Source organism: Heptranchias perlo, chromosome 39 (assembly GCF_035084215.1).
Source record: "Heptranchias perlo isolate sHepPer1 chromosome 39, sHepPer1.hap1, whole genome shotgun sequence".
Lineage (NCBI taxonomy): Eukaryota > Metazoa > Chordata > Chondrichthyes > Hexanchiformes > Hexanchidae > Heptranchias > Heptranchias perlo.
The window spans coordinates 21,035,733-21,048,504 of NC_090363.1; positions in this window are offsets into that span (position 1 = coordinate 21,035,733).

The window sequence follows — 12,772 nt, forward strand, 5'->3', positions numbered from 1 at the left end:
AGAGTGGATCAGTGAGAGAGTGGATCAGTGAGAAAGAGTGGATCAGTGAGAGAGAGTGGATCAGTGAGAGAGAGTGGATCAGAGAGAGAGAGTGGATCAGTGAGAGAGTGGATCAGTGAGAGAGAGTGGATCACTGAGAGAGAGTGGATCAGAGAGAGAGTTGATCAGTGAGAGAGAGTGGATCACTGTGAGAGAGTGGATCAGAGAGAGAGAGACTGGATCAGTGAGAGAGTGGATCAGTGAGAGAGAGTGGATCAGTGAGAGAGTGGATCAGTGAGAGAGAGTGGATCAGTGAGAGAGAGTGGATCAGTGAGAGGGTTGATCAGAATGAGAGTGGATCAGTGAGAGAGAGTGGATCAGTGAAAGGGAGTGGATCAGTGAGAGAGAGTGTATCAGTGAGAGAGTTTGGATCAGAGAGAGAGTTTGGATCAGAGAGAGAGTGTGGTTCAGTGAGAGAGACTGGATTTGTGAGAGAGAGTGGATCAGTGAGAGAGTGGATCAGTGAGAGAGTGTGTATCAGTGAGAGAGAGTGTATCAGTGAGAGAGTTTGGATCAGAGAGAGAGTTTGGATCAGAGAGAGAGTGTGGTTCAGTGAGAGAGACTGGATTTGTGAGAGAGAGTGGATCAGAGAGAGAGTGGATCAGTGAGAGAGTGGATCAGTGAGAGAGTGTGTATCAGTGAGAGGGAGTGGATCAGTGAGAGAGAGTGGATCAGAGAGAGAGAGTGGATCAGAGAGAGAGAGTGGATCAGAGAGAGAGTGGATCAGTGAGAGAGAGTGGATCAGAGAGGGAGTGTGGATCAGAGAGAGAGAGTGGATCAGAGAGAGAGTGTGGATCAGAGAGAGAGTGTGGATCAGAGAGAGAGTGTGGATCAGAGAGAGAGAGTGGATCAGAGAGAGAGTGGATCAGTGAGAGAGAGTGGATCAGAGAGGGAGTGTGGATCAGAGAGAGAGAGTGGATCAGAGAGAGAGTGTGGATCAGAGAGAGAGTGTGGATCAGAGAGAGAGTGTGGATCAGAGAGAGAGTGTGGATCTGAGAGAGAGTGGATCATTGAGAGAGTGGATCAGTGAGAGAGAGTTGATCACTGAGAGAGAGTGGATCAGAGAGAGAGAGTGGATCAGTGAGAGAGAGTGGATCACTGAGAGAGAGTGGATCAGAGAGAGAGAGTGGATCATTGAGAGAGTGGATCAGTGAGAGAGGGTGGATCAGAGAGAGAGAGAGTGGATCAGAGAGAGAGAGAGTGGATCAGAGAGAGAGAGTGGATCAGAGAGAGAGTGTGGATCAGAGAGAGAGAGTGGATCAGAGAGAGAGAGTGGATCAGTGAGAGAGAGTGGATCAGAGAGAGAGTGGATCAGAGAGAGAGTGTGGATCAGAGAGAGAGTGTGGATCAGAGAGAGAGTGGATGAGAGAGAGTGGATCAGACAGAGAGTGTGGATCAGAGGATCAGAGAGACTGAATCAGAGAAAGAGAGTGGATCAGAGAGAGAGAGTGGATCTGAGAGAGAGAATCAGAGAGAGATCAGAGAGAGATTGAGTGGATCAGAGAGAGAGATTTGGAATGGATCAGAGAGGTTCAGAGAGAAAGAGAGCAAAATAGAGGGGGAGAGAATCCGAGAGATCGAGAGTGGATCAGAGAGAGAGTGGATCAGTGAGAGAGTGGATCAGAGATAGAGAGTGGATCAGAGAGAGAGTGGATCACTGATCCACACTCTCTCACTGATCCACTCTCTCTCACTGATCCACTCTCTCTCACTGATCCACTCTCTCACTGATCCACTCTCTCTCACTGATCCACTCTCTCACTGATCCAGTCTCTCTCTCTCTGATCCACTCTCTCACAGTGAGAGAGTGGATCAGTGAGAGAGAGTGGATCAGTGAGAGAGAGTGGATCAGTGAGAGGGAGTGCATCAGTGAGAGAGAGTGGATCAGTGAGAGAGTGTGGATCAGAGAGAGAGTGTGGATCAGTGAGAGAGACTGGATTTGTGAGAGAGAGTGGATCAGTGAGAGAGTGTGAATCAGTGAAAGAGTGGATCAGTGAGAGGGAGTGGATCAGTGAGAGAGAGTGGATCAGTGAGAGAGGGTGGATCAGAGAGAGAGTGGATCAGAGAGAGAGTGTGGATCAGAGAGAGAGTGTGGATCAGAGAGAGAGTGGATCAGACAGAGAGTGTGGATCAGAGGATCAGAGAGACTGAATCAGAGAAAGAGAGTGGATCAGAGAGAGAGAGTGGATCTGAGAGAGAGGATCAGAGAGAGATCAGAGAGAGATTGAGTGGATCAGAGAAAGAGAGTTGGAATGGATCAGAGAGGTTCAGAGAGAAAGAGAGCAAAATAGAGGGGGAGAGAATCCGAGAGATCGAGAGTGGATCAGAGAGAGAGTGGATCAGTGAGAGAGTGTGGATCAGTGAGAGAGAGTGGATCAGTGAGAGAGAGTGGATCAGAGAGAGAGAGTGGATCAGAGAGAGAGTGGATCAGTGAGAGAGAGTGGATCAGATAGAGAGAGTGGTTCAGTGAGAGAGAGTGGATCAGTGAGAAAGAGTTGATCAGTGAGAGAGAGTGGATCAGTGAGAGAGTGGATCAGTGAGAGAGTGGATCAGAGAGAAAGAGTGGATCAGTGAGAGAGTGGATCAGTGAGAAAGAGTGGATCAGTGAGAGAGAGTGGATCAGTGAGAGAGAGTGGATCAGAGAGAGAGAGTGGATCAGTGAGAGAGAGTGGATCAGTGAGAAAGAGTGGATCAGTGAGAGAGTGGATCAGTGAGAGAGAGTGGATCAGTGAGAAAGAGTGGATCAGAGAGAGAGAGTGGATCAGTGAGAGAGTGGATCAGTGAGAGAGTGGATCAGTGAGAGAGAGTGGATCAGTGAGAGAGAGTGGATCAGTGAGAGGGTGGATCAGAGAGAGTGGATCAGTGAGAAAGAGTGGATCAGTGAGAGGGTGGATCAGTGAGAGAGAGTGGATCAGTGAGAGAGAGTGGATCAGAGAGAGAGAGTGGATCAGTGAGAGAGTGGATCAGTGAGAGAGAGTGGATCAGTGAGAGAGAGTGGATCAGTGAGAGAGTGGATCAGTGAGAGAGAGTGGATCAGTGAGAGAGTGGATCACTGAGAGAGAGTGGATCAGTGAGAGAGAGAGGATCAGTGAGAGGATGGATCAGAGAGAGAGAGAGTGGATCAGTGAGAGAGAGTGGATCAGTGAGAGGGTAGATCAGTGAGAGAGAGTGGATCAGTGAGAGAGAGTGGATCAGTGAGAGGGTGGATCAGAGAGAGAGAGTGGATCAGTGAGAGAGAGTGGATCAGTGAGAGGGTAGATCAGTGAGAGAGAGTGGATCAGTGAGAGAGAGTGGATCAGTGAGAGGGTGGATCAGAGAGAGAGTGGATCAGTGAGAGAGAGTGGATCAGTGGGAGGGTGGATCAGTGAGAGAGAGTGGATCAGTGAGAGAGTGGATCAGTGAGAGAGAGTGGATCAGTGAGAGAGAGTGGATCAGTGAGAGGGTAGATCAGTGAGAGAGAGTGGATCAGTGAGAGAGAGTGGATCAGTGAGAGGGTGGATCAGAGAGAGAGAGGATCAGTGAGAGAGAGTGGATCAGTGGGAGGGTGGATCAGTGAGAGAGAGTGGATCAGTGAGAGAGAGTGGATCAGTGAGAGAGTGTGGATCAGAGAGAGAGAGAGTGGATCAGTGAGAGTGAGTGGATTTGTGAGAGAGAGTGGATCAGTGAGAGAGAGTGGATCAGTGAGAGAGTGGATCAGTGAGAGAGTGGATCAGTGAGAGGGAGTGGATCAGTGAGAGAGAGTGGATCAGTGAGAGAGAGTGGATCAGAGAGATAGTGGATCAGTGAGAGAGAGTGGATCAGTGAAAGAGTGGATCAGTGAGAGAGAGTGGATCAGTGAGACAGTGGATCAGTGAGTGAGAGTGGATCAGAGAGAGAGAGTGGATCAGTAAGAGAGAGTGGATCAGTGAGAGAGTGGATCAGTGAGAGAGTGGATCAGTGAGAGGGAGTGGATCAGTGAGAGAGAGTGAATCAGTGAGAGAGAGTGGATCAGTGAGAGAGAGTGGATCAGAGAGAGAGAGTGGATCAGTGAGAGAGAGTGGATCAGAGAGAGAGAGTGGATCAGTGAGAGAGTGGATCAGTGAGAGAGAGTGGATCAGAGAGAGATAGTGGATCAGTGAGAGAGTGGATCAGTGAGTGAGAGTGGATCAGAGAGAGAGAGTGGATCAGTGAGAGAGAGTGGATCAGTGAGAGAGTGGATCAGTGAGAGAGTGGATCAGTGAGAGGGAGTGGATCAGTGAGAGAGAGTGAATCAGTGAGAGAGAGTGGATCAGTGAGAGAGAGTGGATCATAGAGAGAGAGTGGATCAGTGAGAGAGAGTGGATCAGAGAGAGAGAGAGTGGATCAGTGAGAGAGTGGATCAGAGATAGAGAATGGATCAAAGAGAGAGTGGATCAGTGAGAGAGTGTGGATCAGTGAGAAAGAGTGGATCAGTGAGAGAGTGTGGATCAGAGAGAGAGAGTGGATCAGTGAGAGAGAGTGGATCAGTGAGAGAGAGTGGATCAGTGAGAGAGAGTGGATCAGAGAGAGAGTGGATCAGTGAAAGAGTGGATCAGTGAGAGAGAGTGGATCAGTGAGAGAGAGTGGATCAGAGAGAGAGAGTGGATCAGTGAGAGAGTGGATCAGTGAGAGAGAGTGGATCAGAGAGAGATAGTGGATCAGTGAGAGAGTGGATCAGTGAGTGTGAGTGGATCAGAGAGAGAGAGTGGATCAGAGAGAGAGAGAGTGGATCAGTGAGAGAGTGGATCAGTGAGAGAGAGTGGATCAGTGAGAGAGAGTGGATCAGTGAGAGAGAGTGGATCAGTGAGAGAGAGTGGATCAGAGAGAGAGTGGATCAGTGAGAGAGTGGATCAGAGAGAGAGAATGGATCATAGAGAGAGTGGATCAGTGAGAGAGTGTGGATCAGTGAGAGAGAGTGGATCAGTGAGAGAGTGTGGATCAGAGAGAGAGAGTGTATCAGAGAGAGAGAGTGGATCAGTGAGAGAGAGTGGATTAGTGAGAGAGAGTGGATCAGAGAGAGAGTGGATCAGTGAGAGAGTGGATCAGTGAGAGAGAGTGGATCAGAGAGAGAGAGTGGAGCAGTGAGAGAGTGGATCAGTGTGAGAGAGTGGATCAGAGAGAGATAGTGGATCAGTGAGAGAGTGGATCAGTGATTGAGAGTGGATCAGAGAGAGAGAGTGGATCAGAGAGAGAGAGTGGATCAGTGAGAAAGAGTCGATGAGTGAGTTGGAGTGGATCAGTGAGAGAGAGTGGATCAGTGAGAGAGAGTGGATCAGAGAGAGAGAGTGGATCAGTGAGAGAGTGGATCAGTGAGAAAGAGTGGATCAGTGAGAGAGAGTGGATCAGAGAGAGAGTGGATCAGTGAGAGAGTGGATCAGTGAGAGAGAGAGTGGATCAGTGAGAGAGAGTGGATCGGAGAGAGAGAGTGAATCAGTGAGAGAGAGTGGATCAGTGAGAGAGAGTGGATCAGTGAGAAAGAGTGGATCAGTGAGAGAGTGGATCAGAGAGAGAGAGTGGATCAGTGAGAGAGGGAATCTGTGAGAAAGAGTGGATCAGTGAGAGAGAGTGGATCAGTGAGGGAGAGTGGATCAGAGAGAGAGAGAGTGGATCAGTGAGAGAGTGGATCAGTGAGCAAGAGTGGATCAGTGAGAGAGAGTGGATCAGTGAGGGAGAGTGGATCAGAGAGAGAGAGTGGATCAGTGAGAGAGAGTGGATCAGAGAGAGAGAGTGGATGAGTGAGAGAGAGTGGATCAGTGAGAGAGTGGATCAGTGAGAGAGAGTGGATCAGTGAGAGAGTGTGGATCAGAGAGAGAGAGTGGATCAGTGAGAGCGAGTGGATCAGTGAGAGAGAGAGGATCAGTGAGAGAGTGGATCAGAGAGAGAGTGGATCAGTGAGCGAGAGTGGATCAGTGAGAGAGTGTGGATCAGTGAGAGAGAGTGGATCAGAGAGAGAGAGTGGATCAGTGAGAGAGAGTGGATCAGTGAGAGAGTGGATCAGAAAGAGAGGGTAGGAGAGGTGGATCAGAGGAAGAGTGGATCAGAGAGAATCAGAGAGAGTGGATCAGAGAGAGAGTGGATCAGTGAGTGAGAGTGGATCAGAGAGAGAGAGTGGATCAGATAGAGAGAGAGTGGAACAGTGAGAAAGAGTGGATCAGTGAGAGAGAGTGGATCAGTGAGAGAGAGTGGATCAGAGAGAGAGAGTGGATCACTGAGAGAGTGGATCAGTGAGAAAAAGTGGATCAGTGAGAGAGAGTGGATCAGAGAGAGAGTGGATCAGTGAGAGAGTGGATCAGTGAGAGAGAGTGGATCAGTGAGAGAGAGTGGATCAGAGAGAGAGAGTGGATCAGTGAGAGAGTGTGGATCAGTGAGAGAGAGTGGATCAGAGAGAGAGTGGATCAGTGAGAGAGAGTGGATCAGTGAGAGAGTGGATAAGAAAGAGAGGATAGGAGAGGTGGATCAGAGGGAGAGTGGATCAGAGAGAATCAGAGAGAGTGGATCAGAGAGAGAGTGGATCAGTGAGTGAGAGTGGATCAGAAAGAGAGAGTGGATCAGATAGAGAGAGAGTGGATCAGTGAGAAAGAGTGGATCAGTGAGAGAGAGTGGATCAGTGAGAGAGAGTGGATCAGTGAGAGAGAGTGGATCACTGAGAGAGTGGATCAGTGAGAAAAAGTGGATCAGTGAGAGAGAGTGGATCAGAGAGAGAGTGGATCAGTGAGAGAGTGGATCAGTGAGAGAGAGTGGATCAGAGAGAGAGAGTGGATCAGAGAGAGAGAGTGGATCAGTGAGAGAGAGTGGATCAGTGAGAGGGTGGATCAGTGAGATAGAGTAGATCAGTGAGAGAGAGTGAATCAGAGAGAGAGAGTGGATCAGAGAGAGAGAGTGGATCAGTGAGAGAGAGTGGATCAGTGAGAGGGTGGATCAGAGAGAGAGAGTGGATCAGAGAGAGAGAGTGGATCAGTGAGAGAGAGTGTATCAGTGAGAGAGTGGATCAGTGAGAGAGAGTGGATCAGAGAGAGAGAGTGGATCAGTGAGAGAGAGTGGATCAGTGAGAGAGAGTGGATCAGTGAGAGAGAGTGGATCAGTGAGAGGGTGGATCAGAGAGAGAGAGTGGATCAGTGAGAGAGAGTGGATCAGTGAGAGAGAGTGGATCAGAGAGAGAGAGTGGATCAGTGAGAGGGTGGATCAGTGAGAGAGAGTGGATCAGAGAGAGAGAGTGGATCAGTGAGAGAGAGTGTATCAGTGAGAGAGAGTGGATCAGTGAGAGAGAGTGGATCTGTGAGAGAGAGTGGATTTGTGAGAGAGAGTGGATCAGTGAGAGAGAGTGGATCAGTGAGAGAGTGGATCAGTGAGAGAGAGTGGATCAGAGAGAGAGAGTGGATCAGTGAGAGAGTGAATCAGAAAGAGAGGATTGGAGAGGTGGATCAGAGGGAGAGTGGATCAGAGAGAATCAGTGAGAAAGAGTGGATCAGAGAGTGAGATTGGATCAGAGAGAGAGAGTGGATCAGAGAGACAGTGGATCAGAGAGAGAGTGTGGATCAGAGAGAGAGAGTGGATCAGTGAGAGAGAGTGGATCTGAGAGAGAGTGTGGATCAGACAGAGAGAGTGGATCAGAGAGAGAGTGTGGATCAGAGAGAGAGTGTGGATCAGAGAGAGAGTGGATCAGAGAGAGAGTGTGGATCAGAGAGAGAGTGTGGATCAGAGGATCAGAGAGACTGAATCAGAGAAAGAGAGTGGATCAGAGAGAGAGAGTGGATCTGAGAGAGAGCATCAGAGAGAGATTGAGTGGATCAGAGTAAGAGATTTGGAATGGATCAGAGAGGTTCAGAGAGAAAGAGAGCAAAATAGAGGGGGAGAGAATCCGAGAGATCGAGAGTGGAACAGAGAGAGAGTGGATCAGTGAGAGAGTGGATCAGAGAGAGAGAGTGGATCAGAGAGAGAGTGGATCAGTGAGAGAGTGTAGATCAGTGAGAGAGAGTGGATCAGTGAGAGAGAGTGGATCAGGGAGAGAGAGTGGATCAGAGAGAGAGAGTGGATCAGTGAGAGAGAGTGGATCAGTGAGAGAGAGTGGATCAGAGAGAGAGTGGATCAGTGAGAAAGAGTTGATCAGTGAGAGAGAGTGGATCAGTGAGAGAGTGGATCAGTGAGAGAGAGTGGATCAGTGAGAGAGAGTGGATCAGAGAGAGCGAGTGGATCAGTGAGAGAGTGGATCAGTGAGAAAGAGTGGATCAGTGAGAGAGAGTGGATCAGTGAGAGAGAGTGGATCAGAGAGAGAGAGAGTGGATCAGTGAGAGAGTGGATCAGTGAGAGAGAGTGGATCAGAGAGAGAGAGTGGATCAGTGAGAGAGTGGATCAGTGAGAGAGAGTGGATCAGTGAGAGAGAGTGGATCAGAGAGAGAGAGTGGATCAGTGAGAGAGTGGATCAGTGAGAGAGAGTGGATCAGTGAGAGAGTGGATCAGTGAGAGAGAGTGGATCAGTGAGAGGGTGGATCAGAGAGAGAGTGGATCAGTGAGAGTGTGGATCAGAGAGAGAGAATGGATCAGAGAGAGATTGGATCAGTGAGAGAGTGTGGATCAGTGAGAGAGAGTGGATCAGTGAGAGAGTGTGGATCAGTGAGATAGAGTGGATCAGTGAGAGAGAGTGGATCAGTGAGAGAGAGTGGATCAGAGAGAGAGAGTGGATCAGTGAGAGAGTGGATCAGTGAGAAAGAGTGGATCAGTGAGAGAGAGTGGATCAGAGAGAGAGTGGATCAGTGAGAGAGTGTGGATCAGTGAGAGAGAGTGGATCAGAGAGAGAGAGTGGATCAGTGAGAGAGAGTGGATCAGTGAGAAAGAGTGGATCAGTGAGAGAGAGTGGATCAGAGAGAGAGAGTGGATCAGTGAGAGAGAGTGGATCAGAGAGAGAGAGTGGATCAGTGAGAGAGTGGATCAGTGAGAGAGAGTGGATCAGTGAGAGAGTGGATCAGTGAGAGAGAGTGGATCAGTGAGAGAGAGTGGATCAGAGAGAGAGAGTGGATCAGTGAGAGAGTGGATCAGTGAGAGAGAGTGGATCAGTGAGAGAGAGTGGATCAGAGAGAGAGAGTGGATCAGTGAGAGAGTGGACCAGTGAGAGAGAGTGGATCAGTGAGAGAGTGGATCAGTGAGAGAGAGTGGATCAGTGAGAGAGAGTGGATCAGTGAGAGGGTGGATCAGAGAGAGAGTGGATCAGTGAGAGAGAGTGGATCAGTGAGAGGGTGGATCAGTGAGAGAGAGTGGATCAGTGAGAGAGAGTGGATCAGTGAGAGAGTGTGGACCAGAGAGAGAGAGTGGATCAGTGAGAGTGAGTTGATCTGTGAGAGAGAGTGGATCAGTGAGAGAGAGTGGATCAGTGAGAGAGTGGATCAGTGAGAGAGTGGATCAGTGAGAGGGAGTGGATCAGTGAGAGAGAGTGGATCAGTGAGAGAGAGTGCATCAGAGAGAGAGTGGATCAGTGAGAGAGAGTGGATCAGAGAGAGAGAGTGGATCAGTGAGAGTGTGGATCAGAGAGGGAGAATGGATCAGAGAGAGATTGGATCAGTGAGAGAGTGTGGATCAGTGAGAGAGAGTGGATCAGTGAGAGAGTGTGGATCAGTGAGATAGAGTGGATCAGTGAGAGAGAGTGGATCAGTGAGAGAGAGTGGATCAGAGAGAGAGAGTGGATCAGTGAGAGAGTGGATCAGTGAGAAAGAGTGGATCAGTGAGAGAGAGTGGATCAGAGAGAGAGAGTGGATCAGAGAGAGAGTGGATCAGTGAGAGAGTGTGGATCAGTGAGAGAGAGTGGATCAGAGAGAGAGAGTGGATCAGTGAGAGAGAGTGGATCAGTGAGAGAGAGTGGATAGTGAGAAAGAGTGGATCAGTGAGAGAGAGTGGATCAGAGAGAGAGAGTGGATCAGTGAGAGAGAGTGGATCAGAGAGAGAGAGTGGATCAGTGAGAGAGTGGATCAGTGAGAGAGAGTGGATCAGTGAGAGAGTGGATCAGTGAGAGAGAGTGGATCAGTGAGAGAGAGTGGATCAGAGAGAGAGAGTGGATCAGTGAGAGAGTGGATCAGTGAGAGAGAGTGGATCAGTGAGAGAGAGTGGATCAGAGAGAGAGAGTGGATCAGTGAGAGAGTGGATCAGTGAGAGAGAGTGGATCAGTGAGAGAGTGGATCAGTGAGAGAGAGTGGATCAGTGAGAGAGAGTGGATCAGTGAGAGGGTGGATCAGAGAGAGAGTGGATCAGTGAGAGAGAGTGGATCAGTGAGAGGGTGGATCAGTGAGAGAGAGTGGATCAGTGAGAGAGTGTGGATCAGAGAGAGAGAGTGGATCAGTGAGAGTGAGTTGATCTGTGAGAGAGAGTGGATCAGTGAGAGAGAGTGGATCAGTGAGAGAGTGGATCAGTGAGAGAGTGGATCAGTGAGAGGGAGTGGATCAGTGAGAGAGAGTGGATCAGTGAGAGAGAGTGCATCAGAGAGAGAGTGGATCAGTGAGAGAGAGTGGATCAGAGAGAGAGAGTGGATCAGTGAGAGTGTGGATCAGAGAGAGAGAATGGATCAGAGAGAGATTGGATCAGTGAGAGAGTGTGGATCAGTGAGAGAGAGTGGATCAGTGAGAGAGTGTGGATCAGTGAGAGAGAGTGGATCAGTGAGAGAGAGTGGATCAGAGAGAGAGAGTGGATCAGTGAGAGAGTGGATCAGTGAGAAAGAGTGGATCAGTGAGAGAGAGTGGATCAGTGAGGGAGAGTGGATCAGAGAGAGAGAGTGGATCAGTGAGAGAGTGGATCAGTGAGAAAGAGTGGATCAGTGAGAGAGAGTGGATCAGAGAGAGAGAGTGGATCAGAGAGAGAGTGGATCAGTGAGAGAGTGTGGATCAGTGAGAGAGAGTGGATCAGAGAGAGAGAGTGGATCAGTGAGAGAGAGTGGATCAGTGAGAAAGAGTGGATCAGTGAGAGAGAGTGGATCAGAGAGAGAGAGTGGATCAGTGAGAGAGAGTGGATCAGAGAGAGAGTGGATCAGTGAGAGAGTGTGGATCAGTGAGAGAGAGTGGATCAGAGAGAGAGAGTGGATCAGTGAGAGAGAGTGGATCAGTGAGAGAGAGTGGATCAGTGAGAAAGAGTGGATCAGTGAGAGAGAGTGGATCAGAGAGAGAGAGTGGATCAGTGAGAGAGAGTGGATCAGAGAGAGAGAGTGGATCAGTGAGAGAGTGGATCAGTGAGAGAGAGTGGATCAGTGAGAGAGTGGATCAGTGAGAGAGAGTGGATCAGTGAGAGAGAGTGGATCAGTGAGAGGGTGGATCAGAGAGAGAGTGGATCAGTGAGAGAGAGTGGATCAGTGAGAGGGTGGATCAGTGAGAGAGAGTGGATCAGTGAGAGAGAGTGGATCAGTGAGAGAGTGTGGATCAGAGAGAGAGAGTGGATCAGTGAGAGTGAGTTGATCTGTGAGAGAGAGTGGATCAGAGAGAGAGTGGATCAGTGAGAGAGTGGATCAGTGAGAGAGTGGATCAGTGAGAGGGAGTGGATCAGTGAGAGAGAGTGGATCAGTGAGAGAGAGTGGATCAGTGAGAGAGAGTGCATCAGAGAGAGAGTGGATCAGTGAGAGAGTGGATCAGTGAGAGAGAGTGGATCAGTGAGGGAGAGTGGATCAGAGAGAGAGAGTGGATCAGTGAGAGAGTGGATCAGTGAGAAAGAGTGGATCATTGAGAGAGAGTGGATCAGTGAGGGAGAGTGGATCAGTGAGAGAGAGTGGATCAGTGAGAGAGAGTGGATCAGAGAGAGAGTGGATCAGTGAGAGAGAGTGGATCAGTGAGAGTGTGGATCAGTGAGAGAGAGTGGATCAGTGAGAGAGAGTGGATCAGAGAGAGAGAGTGGATCAGTGAGAGAGAGGGGATCAGTGAGAGGGTGGATCAGTGAGAGAGAGTGGATCAGTGAGAGAGAGTCGATCAGAGAGAGAGTGTGGATCAGAGAGAGAGAGTGGATCAGTGTGAGAGAGTGGATCAGTGAGAGGATGGATCAGTGAGAGAGAGTGGATCAGTGAGAGCGAGTGGATCAGTGAGAGAGAGTGGATCAGAGAGAGAGAGAGTGGATCAGTGAGAGGGTGGATCAGTGAGAGAGAGTGGATCAGAGAGAGAGAGTGGATCAGTGAGAGAGAGTGTATCAGTGAGAGAGAGTGGATCAGTGAGAGAGTGTGGATCTGTGAGAGAGAGTGGATGTGTGAGAGAGAGTGGATCAGTGAGAGAGAGTGGATCAGTGAGAGAGTGGATCAGAGAGAGAGTGGATCAGTGAGAGAGAGTGGATCAGTGAGAGAGAGTGGATCAGTGAGAGAGTGGATCAGAAAGAGAGGATAGGAGAGGTGGATCATAGGGAGAGTGGATCAGAGTGAATCAGAGTGAGTGGATCAGAGAGAGAGTGGATCAGTGAGTGAGAGTGGATCAGAGAGAGAGAGTGGATCAGAGAGAGAGAGAGTGGATCAGTGAGAGAGAGTGGATCAGTGAGAGAGAGTGGATCAGAGAGAGAGTGGATCTGTGAGAGAGTGGATCAGTGAGAAAAAGTGGATCAGTGAGAGAGAGTGGATCAGAGAGAGAGTGGATCAGTGAGAGAGTGGATCAGTGAGAGAGAGTGGATCAGAGAGAGAGAGAGTGGATCAGTGAGAGAGAGTGGATCAGTGTGAGAGAGTGGATCAGAGAGAGAGAGTGGATCACTGAGAGAGTGGATCAGTGAGAAAAAGTGGATCAGTGAGAGAGAGTGG